Source organism: Euprymna scolopes, chromosome 11 (assembly GCF_053919585.1).
Source record: "Euprymna scolopes isolate OS-2025 chromosome 11, ASM5391958v1, whole genome shotgun sequence".
Taxonomy (NCBI): Eukaryota; Metazoa; Mollusca; class Cephalopoda; order Sepiida; family Sepiolidae; genus Euprymna; species Euprymna scolopes.
In genome coordinates, this window is record NC_136492.1 from 71,569,346 (window position 1) to 71,587,644 (window position 18,299).

Here is an 18,299-nt window from a genome sequence, read left to right on the forward strand (position 1 = left end):
GATTAAAAAGATTTTCACAAATCTCAGACTCCTTTCTGTCAAATCTCGAGTCTTTTGACTGAAAATTGACAGAGTAATTTGATAGGGAAATATACAAACACAAATACACACACAAATAATTTCACTTTTATAGATATATAGATAATTCATTTTGTTATGCAGTATAACGAGGTATTTTTAAACTACCCTTATGTTTAAGTAAATTTCCGAACATTTGCAAAAAATACTCTCTGACAAGATGAATTCATATCTAATAATACGACTTAACAATAATTGGGTATGTTCCATATGATGTATTAATGGAAATGAAAACATAAAAACTAATGCGCAAACAATGAAACGTTATTATTTGAAGGATTTTTACGTTTGAATGTTTTCGGAATGTAAACATCTCAAAATAATTAGTTAATTGTTGATGTTAGGTAGTTTAATAGAAACATAAGTACCATTCTCTGTCGACAAACGCATTTTTGTGCTTAATGGGACGCGTTTTTTATGTAATTACTTCAATTTTTTTATTATCAACATGATGAACTTATATATAAAAGGCTATATGATGTTTCTGAATTTTTGAGATAAGAATGGTTATTCGTATTATTTGGATTCATTAGACTACTGTTCTTCATGTTGAGTGTGATTTTCACAACGTTTCTGCCGATTGACCACTAACTTTCTTTAGGTGTATCTTGTCAAACTCGGGAATGTTTCTGCCAAACTCATGAATGTGGACGGAATTTCGAGCTGAATCCTTTACTTACTTCACGGGGTTTGCATGCTCTTGTTCCGTCAGCCATAATGTCCTGAGTAATTCGCAATTGTATTTTTCGGTCACACACACTCCAAAGATCTTACTTGCAAGTAAGATCTTTGACTTACTTGTTGTTTCATCAAATACTTTTGCATGCAAAATCCGGTCCCGCATTTTGCTAATTCCTACCCTCTGATCAGAAGGAAAGTATTTCTTCGAAACTCCGCTGATTAAGGACTATCCACTTATCTAGTGTTTCCTTTTCAGATTAAAAATATGTTTAACTCATTTCAAAGTGTTTTTTAACATGTTTTGTTAACTGTTGCTCGTGTATATATATATATATATATATATATATATATATATATATATATTAATAGATATATATATAAATATATATATATAAATATATATAAATATGTATATATAAATATGTATATAAATATATATATAAATATATATAAATATATATATATATAAATATATATATAAATATATATATAAATATATACATAAATATATACATGAATATATATATATAAATATATATATATTTATAAATATATATATATAAATATATATATATATAAATATATATATAAATGTATATATAAATATATATATATATATATATATTCGCGACGTACCCATCGATGACTGGGTTCAAAAACAGCCTACAGAAAATGGACCGTGATTGATGAAAGTATGATAGGTTATGAAAAAGAGGGCGTTGTAAAGAGATAGGTTTTGATACTCAAAATATGATGAAAGTAAAGATAATTTTCGCGAAAATATACTTTTTATATCAACTTTGTTTCCATTCGTAGCCAAGAGTGACCAAGAAAATGATGTTTCCTTATAAAGAGAAAATGTTATATATATATATATATATATATATATATATATATATATATATATATATATATATATATTTATATATATAATATAAATATACAAGAAATAAATGTTACCGTAGTCAATAAAAGTTACGTTTATGTTTTGTATTTTTAAGTAGTTTGTAAAAATGTTTTTTTTTTTTAATTCACGAACCGGTTTAAAAAAATCAAAATGGCAGCGACTTTGAAATGGAGAGCCCTATTTTCAATTTGAAGTAGGGGCACCCGAGCATTCTGTGTTAACAATTTAAGAGAGTTCCGTCAACGTAAGGAATATTTGTAAACATATTTTAATGTTTCCCGTTATTTTGTGAATATTCGATTATGACATGTGTAATTTATATAAAAATTCATTTAAGTAATTATCGCCACAAATTTCGATTTAACTTCAGTTCGCTGAAATTATTTCAAGTAAAGAGCATTAAAAACTATTTCAAAACAAAAAAAAACACATGAACTGAACTTTTATTGACTATGATAACATTTATTTCTTGTATATTCATTTTTTCGGTTTGTCGTTTGTTGGCTTTTCTGCTAAACACTCTTACTAAATAATATCGACGAAATATCGAAAAACAAAGAAACAAAAACAGTTTTGAAAAATAATGAAGCTTTACTTACTTTAGTAAAATAATCCGAAACAGCAAAATGGAATATTAAAAAAGTAAATACGTAATTATTTTAGTGTTTTAAAGCAAAGAATCGATATAAATATGAATAAGAAGAAAATGGCACCTTTTTCAAGCAGAACAGATTCGTTTCAGTTTTACAATATTGAACGGTGTAGTATTGCGCCGTCGGACTCAGGGTTGTAATGTAAAGAACACGCAGAAAGGGTTGGAATCAACTTAATTCCTTCTAGTACACTGACAAAAAAGCTTCAACAGATATATAAATAAAAATAAAAAGGCTATGTAAATGTTTTTTAAAAGACACGTAATCACGTTAGCAGGGTTTTTCCTTCTTTTAATACGATAATAAGTAACGTTCTTATTTTTTATTATTTATCTATGTATCTATTTTCGAAAGAGTGCCACGTGCAAGTGGAGAAGGAAAAAACAGAGTTATTCAAAATTTATGTCGAGAATTGTCTAAAGTTCCGACATTTTTTTTCTTCCACTTTAATAAGAACGTGAATTTATGAGGGGATTTTATTCGACTCAATATGATTTAACTCCCCCAAAAAAATAAAATAAAAGCTAACGTGAATCAAGATTAAAGTTAAGGTGTTGTTGTGGACCCTTACTCCTTTTAAAAAACCTTGTTAAACTATGTGACATATTTACATTCTATGGAGGTTAGGCGCGAACGAACACCCCATAATTCTATTATACCATATTTCTTCAAACTTAAACATAATTATCAAAGTATACTACCGCAAATAGATATGAAAAATCTTTGTTAAAGTTTGTGCCATATTTCCATGGAGTACACAATTTTATTATACCATCCGTATTTAAGTTGAAACATACTTATCAAAGTATTTGTATGTACATCTATATAAAAAACACTTGTAAACGTTTTTTTTTTCATTTTTTATTTCCATACTCTGTGGGCCAGGCGCGAACGCAAACCCCACAATTTTTATGAACCACCGTTCTATCAGATCAAACATACCCATTCCTGATACTCGATACATCTTCTATCAGTATATGTAATCAGTTTTTAAAAATAGTCAACCATATAGGAGCCTATGCGCGACGAGACACACACACAGCTTTATATTATATATATATATATATATATATATATATATGTGCGAGTGTGTGTGTGTGTGTTACCAGAGTAAACCTTTAACAAAGCAAAACTTATCAAGATAAGAAGAGCTCAGCACTATTAATAGGAGCAGATAATAATAATAATAATAATAATAATAATAATAATAATAATAATAATAATAATAATACCAACAACAACAACAACAACAACAACAACAACTTGGGAGTTCGTGAAGCAGAAGTCATCAAGGCAATAGAAATTTAAGAGAGAATTGGAAAGGAATAAATAAGGAGAATAAGAAAACTCATGGAAAATTAATTATATAGCAGAAACCTAAGAAAATTAATTATATAGCAGAAATCTGATCAAATGATGTGCAGCATAACTAGTATGATACTTTGAACCGTTCATAGAGTTTACTAAAAGACTAAGACAGCTTGGTCAGAAGACCAGGAAACTCATGACCATGCACAATGCACTACACTACACACACACACACACGCACACACACACACACACACACACACACACATATATATATATATATATATATATATATATATATATATATATATATATAATTATATTTTCTTTTGAGAAAATTGCGAAAATAAGAGCGTATTTTTTATATTTTTTATTTACAGAAAGTTTAGATGAGACAAGTAATCCGTGCTGTTAGTTTCAAACCTGATATCTGGATTTCCAGTTATAAAACAGATGAGTATCGGTTGAAGACAGTTTGATATGTGTATTTAAAACGGTTTCCTATTATCAGGTTTGAAACCGAGGGTACTGATGATTTGTATCCGTAGATAATATATATATATATATATATATATATATATATATATATATATATATATATGATTCATATGTAGTTTGCTTGAAGCATTGTGTGGGATAGGTATTTAGTCGAGATTTAGAAGGCTGCCACAATGCGAGGAATGAATTATAGTCGTTGTTGGTAAGAGAAGACGAGAACAAGTGGAGATTTACAAATACATTAGTGCATACATATATTTTATATATACACATATTTATTCAGTTGTATTAGGTACAATGGCTAACTTGTTATGTCTGCGACAATATCCATTATTAATCTCGGAAGAAATTCCCTTTTCAAATGCTAGGCCTAACAGATCGATTCAAAGCATGCTAGATGATGGAGCAGAAGTTGGGTAGCTATGTGGAGCCTCGGGGCAAATGTGAGTGGGGATACTTTGTAAATCGCCACTTGTTCTCGTCTTCTCTTACCAACAACGACTATATTTCATTCCTCGCATTGTGACAGCCTTCTAAATCTCTACTATATATATATATATATATATATATATATATATATATATAATAAATTCCACAGCCAAACAACGTCGCAGCTCACAAGAGCCATGACAGTCAAAGAACCGGTTCTTTGCTGTGGAATTTATTATATACATTCTCTCACATTCTGAAAATCATATATATATATATATATATATATATATATATATATATATATATATATATATATATATATATATATATTGGGACAATATACATAACGAACAAGTGTTCGCAATCGCCAATGATATTTCTTCAGGCTTGTATTACTTGAATTCAATGACGAAAAGAAATCAAGATGATCGCAAGAAATATTGAGAAAAACATTTTTCTTGCCCTTTGACGAATATCTCTGCCAAGATTTTGAGAGTCCAGTATACCCTACTAGTCTCCCAGTTTATATAGGATCGATAGATATTGCTACCTTTCACAAGGCTAATAAACGTGCTTTTACAGTCAGTTTTTCTTGTTACTTGTTTCCGTGATAATTTTCTAGTTAATATTCTTTCTAGGACGTCCGATATTTACGGGAGTGAACATGTGAAGTTTTCCAACATCATTAGTGGAAGGGATTTTTGTGGAACGAGCTGTATTCGAACGTTGAACATCGAAATCGCCAGTACGTGTCGTTAACAACTTGACCACCACGTTCTAATTTAATTTCCCAGCATAATCCATTTTCATCCTTTAATTAATGGCAATAATTATTTTTTTCAAAATTGTTATACATCCAGGTACGGAGCACTTCGATTAATTTAGCTGTTCTACCGGAAACCGGTGTTTCAGATAAATTTATAAAGAGGGTGATGTTTAGCCCATTTGTCAATTTTATGGCATATCAATCTTTTTGTGAAGGGAAGGGATTTTTAATGCTAAAATACAATTCTTATACAAACGATCCGTTTTATACGATTCGTTAAAGACACGTTATTATTTCAGTAATACCCGGATGAACAATGGCGTGTTACTTCCTCTCCAAATGTGTTTTGTTTCAATTATTTACATTTTCTATCTGTGAATTATATTTTAAGTAAAAAAAAACAACATTTTATCATTTGGGGTTTGCAAATATGGGCTATCAGTTTCGTGTTAAACCCCGGGAATTCCCCGTTTAGTTAAGCACCTAGCACTACCGTATTCGTAGAGTCAGGAATAGCGATTAAACATTACTATCTGGAAGCTGCGTCATTGAGGAGATCTAGAAATAGAATAAACAGCTAAGCTGGTGTATACCGTTTTCTCGAGGCGATTTTATCTCCAATCGACTCGTGCTTGTAGTGTTATTTTCTTTATCCAGAGGAAAGCTGACTAGCTCGTTTATTAAACATTCTGCGTTCGCAAGAGAGATCTACAACAGCACGCGATCGCTAGGTACATCGGGAATAAACTGGGTTGAATTTATGGTCAGGTAAGTTATGCATTTTCTTTCTGCTTTTTGTTTTTTACTGTAAATTTAAATGTATATGATTAAGACATTACTGCTACGTCTATTTTCAATTTGGTTTTCATGTCCTCCCACCTCTATAAAAGTATTTTCCCAACGGTCTGTCACGATTTATTGCTTTATTTGCGGTCTGTCACGATTTATTGATTTATTTGCGGTCTGTCACGATTTATTGATTTATTTGCGGTCTGTCACGATTTACTGATTTATTTGCGGACTGTTACTATCATCTTCATTGTTGTTCTTTCACCATGATTCGGCGAACTCATCGTCTGGCCTTCTGCCGGTAAATAACCGCGCCGGGATAAGAGTACTGAGTCTCGTAACTGTCCCCAGTAATTACTGCCTTCCATAGTTGTTGTTGTCTCACCACGTTTTCGCCAACTAAACCTCTGGCCTACTTGGAATAGGATTAAAACCACTATCTTCAGGCAATGCTATTCTAAAACCGTAGACATTCAACGCTTAAATAACAGGTCGCAAATAAATAGATAAATAAATACACAAATTACCAATCTCAAAGTATCTCAATAAGAAAAAGTTAAATAAAATAATATATAACTAGCGGGACCTGTGGAAATTCCACAGAGGACTCATTCATATGTTATATATTGATGTTGGCATGATGTAGATATTCAGCGTAAATAGAGATACTCTGATATTATTGTAGCTATTTTGTTAAAACTGCAAACCTATTTATACAAGCTAGCAGGGACGCCTAGCGTAGCCAGATTGTAATGGAAAAATACTTCTACTAAAATGAGGCAATGTTTTCGAAAATGTTGTCCCAATTCAGAATGCCCAATTTCAAGCTAGAGTTTACCCACCTTAAAATCCTATCTTGTGTCTAACTTCTGCCATTTAAAAGTAATTCTAATTGGTTTTATTTAATTCCACTACACGCCAAACGTCGTTGAGTTATGTTGTGCCGAAATCGTACGTATGTAGTAAACAATTGGTTTGTAGATTTTTATTTTGTGTGGTTTATATTTTGTAAATAAAATAATTAATCTACAAACCATTCGTGTACAAAATTTATTTATAGTCTCGGTAGTAGATGACCAAACGACAGGGGAATTATGTTCACCCAATCAATTAACAAACTAAGCAACCAACTTAAAAGAACATGATCGATCCTACCAACTAACCAATCAAGCGACTAACTAACCAACTAACTGAAAACATACAAAAACAACTAATCAACCAACCTACCAAAAAAGCAACCAACAAATTTAGAAAGAAACGAACCAAACAAACTCCAAAACAACCTAATTACCAATCCACACACCATCACTAAACTAGTAACTAACCAATCAACTAAATCACAAAGCAATCAACCTACTAATAAATTAATCAACAAATCATTCAACCAACTAAACGATCAACTAAGTTATTAACAAATTACTAACCCATGAAGGAACAAATCAACCAACTAAACCAAACTACTTAGTAAACTACTCATAAATTAATAAACCAACAAACTGAATAAAAAACCAACCGACCCAACGAACAACTAACCTATGAACTAATTAAATAATCCATAAAGCAACAAACAAACCAACAAAGCAACCAATAAACCACATAACTTAACAACTAAGTTATAAATCCATCAATCAACCAATAAACTGAATAGCAAATCATCCAACTACCAACCAACAAACCAACCAACCAACAAACCAATCAACTAATGCACTAGCCCATAAAGTAACAAACCAACCAACTACACAACCAATAGACGAAGCAACCACAAATGAACAAAAAAACCCATTATATGTATATTATTAAATATAACTGGAAGTATTCTTTTTGCACAACTCTCTATGTGTATTCCATCTTCAAATCACGTGATAAATTACGATTATTTATGAACGCTTTTCCTAATTATCTCCATCTGTACGAATCGATTTATATAGGTCGATTGATTGATTTGAAGTCTACGTTTAGTTGGGTCAGTCTGTTTTATATTGATTCGGTTTCTATGATCATTTGTCTCTCTATTCGTGCGAATCAATTTAGGTTTCAGCATATTTATCCATTACACGTTATTTCATTCTTTCTTTTTTTTCTTGACTAGTTTTACTTTCTTTATTCAATCTATTCTTCTATTTTTCTTTCAATTTTGAATGGGGTTCTATCCTTTTGTCTCATTTATTAACAGCTCGAATACCGAATGTTTAGAATCGCCGACGATCACTTCGATTGTCGTAGGATTCATCAAGACTTAAAGCCGATGCATTGTCTGTCTACAGTAAAGAGCTGTGACACAGCGAAACAACCTTTCTATTGATGACTATACTAGCCCCACTTCTTAGGTTGAATACTGTGGTGTGTGATATTGTCATCAAATATAACCACTAATGAAATTTTTTTTACAGACATGAGGCACTGTACGAGAGTTGTTAATGTTTATACAGTAGCTATCACGTACTTATGCAGTCGAACCGTTACAACCTACTAACCTGATGACCGTTGATTTGATTCTGACTTGAGAGAAGAACCTGTTAAGCAACATTGAAGATATGTGATTCAGCAAATGTATTTACTGTGTACAAGCGATCTCTAGTCGATCTTGTTAGAATCAAACCTACGACTATTGGTTTTACACACACACACACACACACACACACACACACACACACACACACACACACACGAATATATATATAATTATTTTTTACTGTAATAATTAAATACCTATAGACACTAGTGTTTCATCCTTTCGGGAATCTTCAGTGCAGGGTGTCGCGATTAATACTAGTCGAACGATTTGAACCCCGCAACACGAGACATCTCTGGCTCGATTAGCGGAGACCCTAAGGTCCCAGTTCTCTCTGCACTTTTCCAGTTGAGGTTTAGTTAGTTCTCCCTCTCTATCTCTCTCTCCCCCTCTCTCTTTGTTTTTTTTTACTCATATATATATATATATATATATATATATATATATATATATATATATATATATATATATATATATATATAAATACTAGATTCTGCTTATTACACCGGTATTCGCATCAACTAACGAGTTTGGTATGCAACGCTCGAATCAAACCATTTTTATATAACACCTATGGATGTTATATATGTTAAGAATGTATTATTATATAATACACTGCAGATGTAATTTACAGTAGAATCCCGGAATACGGTGGCGCTAAGATACGTTTTTTTCATGGTTACGGTGTGGAATATGATGTTTTCTGCGGCCCCTAGTTACAGTATTTTCTCCGCTTTACGGTGTTATTTTAATGTTATTTGATTATATACATGTGTATTATATATTATACTATATTTTGTTTACTAATGTTTAATGCTGTATCTCGGGATTTTATTGTATTCTTCTTCTTCTTCTTCGTCTTCTTCTTCTTCTTCTTCTTCTTCTTCACCAGGAGTTTTCAAACATGCCAACCGTAAAGAATTATCTTTGCAGAAACCTATATTATTCCCTGGAGTCTGAGTGACAAAAATTTTCCTGAGATTTCCAGTATCACCACCTTTTTCAATAACCTTTGCAAATTAGTTTACGTTATCGTAATAGCCGTTTACCATTGGTTCCTCATTGGTAGCATCCGTCGGTCTTTACTGGAATTTAGGTGGCATCAAGCCTTCCGAAGGTCTCTGTTCTCTTCACACTCATCCAGGGTAGTCCTTGTTAGAGCTTGCTCCACTCGGTATATTCATCTTTCTTGACCCTCCTCAATTATTTTATATAGTGTTAGTTTATACCGACGGTACAGTTTGGGGGGGGACGGGGGAGGTTGCGCGGGCTTAAACTTAAAATCATACAGATTAAGTTTTCATGATTTGATGTTGTGTTCCTTTCGATATACTTCTGTGTCAGTTTCTATATGTCCCACTTGCGCATGTAGCGTATGTGCATTAGTCTTCACATACAAGTTTGTTTCCTCAATATCCCAACCGTTTTCATTATTGCTATTCATTGTATATTCTCAGTCATCCCTCTAATTCCAATCTCTCCTATTCTTTTTACTAAGTTTTTCGGGATTGTTCCTCGCACTCCTAATTCTTTCTTCTTCTTCTTCTTCTTCTTCTTCTTTTTCTTCTTCCTGTTATTATTATTGTTTATATTATTACTATTACACTCATTAGGAGTACCCACACACGCCATCCCCAGCGACCACTCACTAGCAACAACCTGTGATGTTCCCTGGAATCTGAATGACAACAAGACACACCAGCCCTTAAGTGCTCTCCACCCCTCGCGATAACCGCTGCAGATAGCTTCACGTTATCGAAACAAACGCTTACTTTTGATCTATCGCTCGCAACGAATTCTTTAAGGGTTGGGTGGATGAAAGTGTCCCCACTGCCCCAGTGCTCTCTGCACTTTTCCAGTTGAGGTTTAGTTAGTTCTCCCTCTCCCTCTCTCTTTGTTTTTTTTTGTTTTTTTTTTTTTACTCTTCAAGGCCCTTTGGTAGAGCGCAACCCGATGTAGACGCCAGCATTTTTAATATGGCCGGCGAAGTTTATATTTTTTATATATTATGGCTGGAATTAAAGTTTAAAATGAAAAAATCAAGTACCATGGTTCAATTGAGCTCTACACAGAAAAAAATATTTCGGACACGCCCCCATAATATCAAAGAACCTACAGCTGATTTTATATGCCTGGCTTTACTGCTTGTGCAGTGATAATGGCTTGGAATTTATGTTTAACATGCAAAAGGTCGAGATAATATCTATCTATCTATCTATCTATCTATCTATCTCTCTCTCTCTCTCTCTCTCTATATATATATATATATATATATATACATATATATTATGCCAGCCCCTTTAAGAAACTCGTTTCTTACCGTTGAGCACTTTCAGTTGAATTAAGTCGGTCAATTTAGCTTTTATGCGTAGATCATTGTATAACGATTAGATCACTGTGACTGATGTAAAGAACATTTAAAAAAATAAAATGTTTAAATTCAACGTTATTTCTCGCGGTTAAACGTAGGCCATTGGATACGGTCTTTGCTAATCGACCGAGTATTGGCTCGTGTGGTAGGGTTCGAATCTATCGACTGGCGTTAATCGTGACACCCTGAACTGAAGATTCCCGAAAGGATGAAACACTAGTGTCTGTAGGTATTTAAGTAGCTTAGCAAGGCTACAGGGGAGACAACAGAAGCAACAAAACTAAGGCTGGCCTGCTTGGACACTATATGCACAAAAGTTGGCAAATTTGGGCACAGTTTATTGGTTTTAAAATATAGGTTCTTTTTTTACCAATTGTCGTGAAATTTTAACCATAGAATAGTATTATAATCTTCAAAAAGTCTTCAGACTTTCATGTAGTTAACTCCCATAAAACAAAAGATATGAGCATTCCAATATTCAATTTGGCTACTATAAATATATATATATATATATATATATATATATATATATATATATTTATATACTATACAATCTATCTATCTATCTATCTATCTCTCTCTCTCTCTCTCTCTCTATATATATATATATATATATATATAGATATAGATATAGATAGATACATATATATACTTCGAAATCTCAACGACTATTGATCCAAATTTAAAAAAAAAAAAATTAACGTTGGTTGGAAAGCTGATGGTCTGAATTGTTTAGGCTGTCATGTGACATTTTCCTTAAGTTCGCGCATTATTGTTAAAACAAGAGGAGGATCATTTTTCTATATAAATTGAATGTAAAATGAGCACCTACTTTATGTCCTCCTATCATTTTTACAGACAAGTTTATAATAAAGGGTGTTACTAATTTTGCTGATATTTAATTTTGTTAATCTAAGAAATGTACTATTTTAAGATTTATAAATGACTTTAACTAAACAAAGACAAAAAGTGTTAGGCCGAGAAAGACAGATACACCGGCATACAATGAAAGGGAGGCACAATATTGATAAGTTCATATGTACGGGGTTGGTATGAAATATATCAGGTTTGTTTTTGAAACTGTTAGTTCGTGCTAAGGCAGAGGTGTGTCAGTTTAACACCTGCGTATGTTTGCCAGTAAAGTAGGGCGCGCTCCGCATGGCGATGCGGTTCTTAAGGAGCCTACACCTCCTTGTCGAAATGGAGAAACCGGTCTCTTTACGAAAAAACAGAAAAACAAAAAAACTAATGAGCAGCTCAGGGAGGGAAAACGCTGACATTTCCCATCTGGCCACGGTTTATTACCATCTCAAAAAGGCGGTGTTTAGAACAGTGTTTATCTAACAGTTTGCTCTCTCCCTCGTACAGATACAAGTGCACCCTTGGAATTTCTACCATTAATAAAAAGAAAATTAGTTAACATTATATATATATATATGTGTGTGTGTATATGTATATATATATATATATATATATATATATATATATATATATATATATATATATATGGGGGTGTCTCTCTCCCCCTCTCTCTCTCTCTCTCTCTCTTTCTATATATATATATATATATATATATATATATATATATTAAAAACAGGAAATGTGTCCGCGTGTGTCTGTTTCTCATATATACCGACTTACACATTATTAATGAGGTAATTTGATATAAATCGACTATTTTAAAATCAAAATGAAATACACATTTGATTTAAAAAATAATAACAACAATAATAATAATGATAATAATAATGATAATAATAATAATAATAATAATATATATATATATATGTATATATATATACTAGCAGGGAGTCCTGACGTTGTCCGGGATAGAATCAGAATGAATTAATGATTCACATTCCCTTACCTTTATTGTCAACAAATTGAGTGAAATGTCCCATTAATTGCCTGCCTTATCGTACTGACAGAAAACTTCACATGCAACCCCCGAAGTGACTTAGTCTATAAAACTTTATAGTGTAGGTTGCACTGTAGAGAATCTCATGTTAATCTTACCGCATTAGCTGTAGATAATGGCTTGCATGTAAGTATAAAAGGCAAAATTCATGTATCATGGATCAACTGAACTCTGAACTAGACATCTATGTCGAACGCGCCACTGTCTTATCAAAGAACCAACTGTGGATTTTATTAAATCATTTTCATGTAATCACTTAAATTAAAGTTAAACGTACCAAAATCAAGTGTACTGGTTCAATTGTGCTCAAAAAAGAAACATCAATTTCAACAACGCCTCTATCTTATTAAAAAAAAGCCAGAGTTGATTTTATAGACTGGCCCTTTCTGTTTGTGCGGTGATAAAGTTTCTTACATGTACTTGTGATGTTAGATCATATAAAAGTATTTGGTCAACATTGGATTACATTAATCGAATGTTTTCGACTTTCCATGTTCGATATTCCTCAACGCATTCTTATGAACAGTCCCAGACACATCAAGTATGAAATTTCCTAAGATCGGTCCATCCTTTTCAAAGTATATAAGAAACGAATCCACACACAGACAAACACACCCAGAGGCGCACAAATACAGATGTACGCCCTTTTTACATAGTCGTACATATATGTAGAAACAGAAAGAGGAGGAGGAGGGATTGAGGGTGAGATACAGAAAGAGAGCTCTATGTTGATACATATTTATGGGCAAAAACTGTACAAAAAAGATCATTAGGTGAACGTATTTTTGAATAATCTAAATTAAGCTCTCCTTACTCATTGGAGTGAAATCGATGGTGCGCATAAAAAATTACTTCAAAATAAAACTCACCTTGTAATCATGTCCGGCCACGACTGTATTATTGATCCATATTTATCGACGGGTGAAGATAGGCATTTATTTGTAATGTTTTGCACAGACATAAACATAGAAAATATTATAAAAGCTTATACTTTCCACCTCTTCTCCGTACATTTGATCCATGCGAATCCTTATATATATTTATATATTTATATTATATATATATATATGTTTATATTAAATAAATATATTCATTTATATTATATATATATATTTATATTAAATAGATATTTATATTGTATGTATGCATTTATATATACATTTATATTATATATATTATATATTTATATTATATATATTATAATGTATATTTATATTATATATATTATATATATATTATATTATATATTTATATTATATATATTTATATTATATATTTATATTATATATATACATTTATATTATACATATATTATATATATATATATTTATATTATATATATTTATATTATATATTCATATTATATTATATATATACATTTATATTATATATATATGTATATTTACATAATATATATTTATATAATATATATTTTATATTATATACATATTATATATATTATATATATTTATATATTGTATATATTATATATGTTATATATATTATATATTATATATATATATATTATATAGCTAATATATAATATACTATATATATATATATATATATATATTATATATAATATACTACAGGGTAACCAAAAAAAAAAAACAAGCCGCAAATCTAATTAGGCCCCGTTTCTTAGTGGTTTGTCCGAATGAAATGTAACTTTGGTCATAACTAGTTTAAAACATCTCATCAAAACACGAAGGTCTTTTACCTTTTTTTTTTCTCTGTTCTACAGCCTATGTTCTAGATGACTTCCATTTAGCTTTTGTTTTCTTATGGTCACCCTGTATATATATTATATATAGTATATATATATATATATATATATATATATATTATATATATATATATACGATATATATTATGTATATACATATTATATATACTATATATATATATATATATATATATTATATTATATGCATATTATATACTATATATATATATATTATATTATAGCTGATGTTGCTCAAGGCAGCATGCGTACCGCAGATTTAACCTATATAACTCCAGTTCAAACAAAACGAAGTATATTAAAGCTAGAAGTAATTGTAAGGGAGAAATAGCTAAGACAGAATACACTGACACCACTAGAAACCGCATTAAAGACCAGAAATTAGGATCCCGCGATTTTTGCTAAATCTACAACAATGTAGTAAATAATCGGTGATCAACGATTCCCCCACTATCAAGCAATCAGGGGGTTGTTTGCACGGCAACCGAGAAGGCTAACATGCTTGCCAGTCAGTTTGCCTCAAACACCACATTAGACCCGGCAAACAGCTTCCTCCCTTACTTTGCAGACTGACACCACACTAGGTTATCTGAAATCACTCCTCCTCAGGTACATGATATCATAAAAAAACCTAGACACCTCAAAATCATGTGGACCCGATCTCATCCCGACAGTGCTATTAAAAATTCTCCACCGAGGTGCTCCGATTCTCTCTCATTTTTGCAACAAATGACTTAACGAATCTTGCTTTCCTGACTACTGGAAAACTGCGAAAGAACTGAACCATTAAATTATTAGCCTCTTCCCACTTTTCGCCAAGATATTTGAGACCACAATTAATCAAGCTCTAATCCATAATCTTACAGCTGCTAAACTTCTGACCGACAATCATTATGGATTACGTAAGCCCGTTCCACAGCAGACATCCTAACTGCAATCTCTGAACGTATATACCGTTCACAGGACAAAGCAGAGGAGGGTAGAGCGGTAGTCCTAGATATAACTAAGGCTTTTGACAGATGGACTTCTAAGGAAAATCAGATCAGATGGTATCATTGGTAGAATACATAACGTAATTAAATCCTTCTTAAGTTGTAGAAAAATCCGAGTTGTCCTCGACGGTCTTACATCAAAACAATATGATATAAATGCGGGAGTACCTCAGGGGTCTATCCTGGGACCATTATTATTCCTGATATTCATAAATTACCTCCCTGATAAAACTGTTTCTGAGATCGGTACATTTGCTGATGACACCACGCTCTATAGTAGGCACGAGAGGAAAAGAAACAAGCACATATCTAAGGAAATGGCAGAAACACTAGATGAAGAGCTCCAATCTGTAGTGGAATGGTGACAAAAATGGACGGTTTGATTCAATGCTGCCAAGAAAAAAACTTGTTTCTTTCAATAATTGCAAGAAACCTTCTCTACCACAAATAGCAATGGCCAAAACACATTACCTGAAAGTAATTCCTTCATACTCCTTGGCCTAACATTCACAGGGAACATGAACTGGAATAGATATATAGAGGGCATTGTCAAGTCTTCTGCGAAGAAGGCTCTCTCTCTCTCTCTCTCTCTCTCTCTCTCTCTCTCTTTCTACCGCGCTAGAAAGCTACTCACACCTGAAAATATCCTATACCTCTATAAGGCCATATATGGAGTGTGTTGTCACATTTGGGCTGGTGCATCTGCTACTTGCCTCCAATTTCTGGACAGAGTTCAAAAGAGAGTCGCTAACCAAATAGGTCCTGAACTGTCAACGTGGCTTAAGCCCTGTCCCAACGACCAAATGTTGCATCCCTCTGCCTGTCCTACAAGTACTTTAATGGTGAATGCTCTGACGAACTAGAAGCACTCGTACCCCCATCGACGTAAATACCCTTGCCAAACTCGACAAGCAGCTAAATCCTACCCCCATACAGTAGAGATCCCTAGGTGTAAAAAAACTTTTACTCCAATAGTTTCTTCTTCAGAACTGCTATACTTTGGAACTTCCTTTCGGGATTCTGTTTTCCAACTGTACTGACATGCAGAAGTTCAAGTGTAATGTGAACAAACATCTTGCTACTCATCTCCCTTCATAATATCTCGACAAGTTATGTTCCCGGTAGTAGCCCCCTACTTAAAATTGACACGGTGCCTTGTTTGGGGTGAAATTAAATAAAAATAATATAAATAAATATATATATATATATATATATATGTATATATATATATTTATATATATATATATATTTATATATATATATATTTATATATATATATATATTTAGGAATGTGATTGATAATTTATATATTATTAATATATATCTAAATTACAACGAGCACTTTTTCTTTCCTGTATTATAATTAAACTAGTAATTTCACTATTACATTAAAATACACTCTACTCTTTAGACTATTGTTCTAATCTCCTTTATATATATATATATATATATATATATATATATATATATATATATATATATATATATATATATATATATATATATATATTATTATTAACTGGTTGGATGACGGCGTCGGCGTCTCTTATCGAGACGAATAGGTTGATTTCACAGTCTGATCTGCGTTGGTTAACAGAATTTCTTGCGTGCAGAACGTTTGCTCAGTTCGTATAGTGCTTGCCTCACATGAAAGAGGCTCGGGTTTCGAATCCTGAGTTCGGATGTGTCTACCTTATGACCCCAAAATGAGGGCGAAATTTGAGTTGTGGACTTCCGGTTCGTTGACTGGCATGGCTCTTAAGGGCTGCGACGTTGTTTGGTTGTGGAAGTTATTATATATATATATATATATATATATATATATGTATATATATATACTTATGCATTATTAATTAATTGGGTGATTAAATAGTAAATTGGGTTTGTCTTTGGGTCTGGTACGGTATGGAACACGCTTTATTGACAAAAACTTTAATATATTTTTGTACATTTCCAAATTTATACAAACTGGTGATGCTTTCTTCTTAATACTTCAGCTCTTAGAAAATTACTTTCTCCATGGGTTCAGAATTGTGCATTTTTATGATTGTTCCTGTAAATAAGCAATCTGGTCTTACGAATAAATAAAAAAAGCAGTCTAAATATATGCGTATGTAGCTGTTAAAAGTAAGCAATAACTGAATTATGTAATCATCAGGAGTTTTTATTACTCCTCTGCGTGTTTTTATTACTTTGATGCCTGACTAGGCGTAGTCAAGTATGACCCAGTTAGTCATCGTGCGTGTCTCCCTTCTGGCTATTTCTATATTAGCTAAATCGTTAAATGTATGGACGCTTGTAATATAGTTTCCGCATATGTTGATTAAAGTTACGACTATTAGATAATAAAATTCACCATTACTGTAGTTCACTCTTCACGAATAAACAAAACAGCATTATTGTTTCCAACTCTATAATTGATATTTTTATCACTACTATTATTAATTTAACAATCAAGAAATTAAATTAATATAAAATATTAATTTAATTTCTTGATTGTTAAATTAATAATTTAATATTTATTATATATATATATATATATATATATATATATATATATATATATATATTTGATATGAAAACTAGTGGCTACACATATATAAATATGTTTCAGTTACCACCCTGCTAGGGAAAATCACATCATCAGGCC

The 18,299-nt window shown here is 31.8% G+C and overlaps 1 protein-coding gene across 2 annotated transcripts in view; it reads left to right on the forward strand.

The window, feature by feature from the left end:
• Positions 1-18,299, forward strand: part of LOC145287902 (arrestin domain-containing protein 2-like) — an 867,795-nt gene that overhangs the window by 213,644 nt on the left and 635,852 nt on the right. The gene's annotated exons all lie outside the window — the stretch shown is intronic.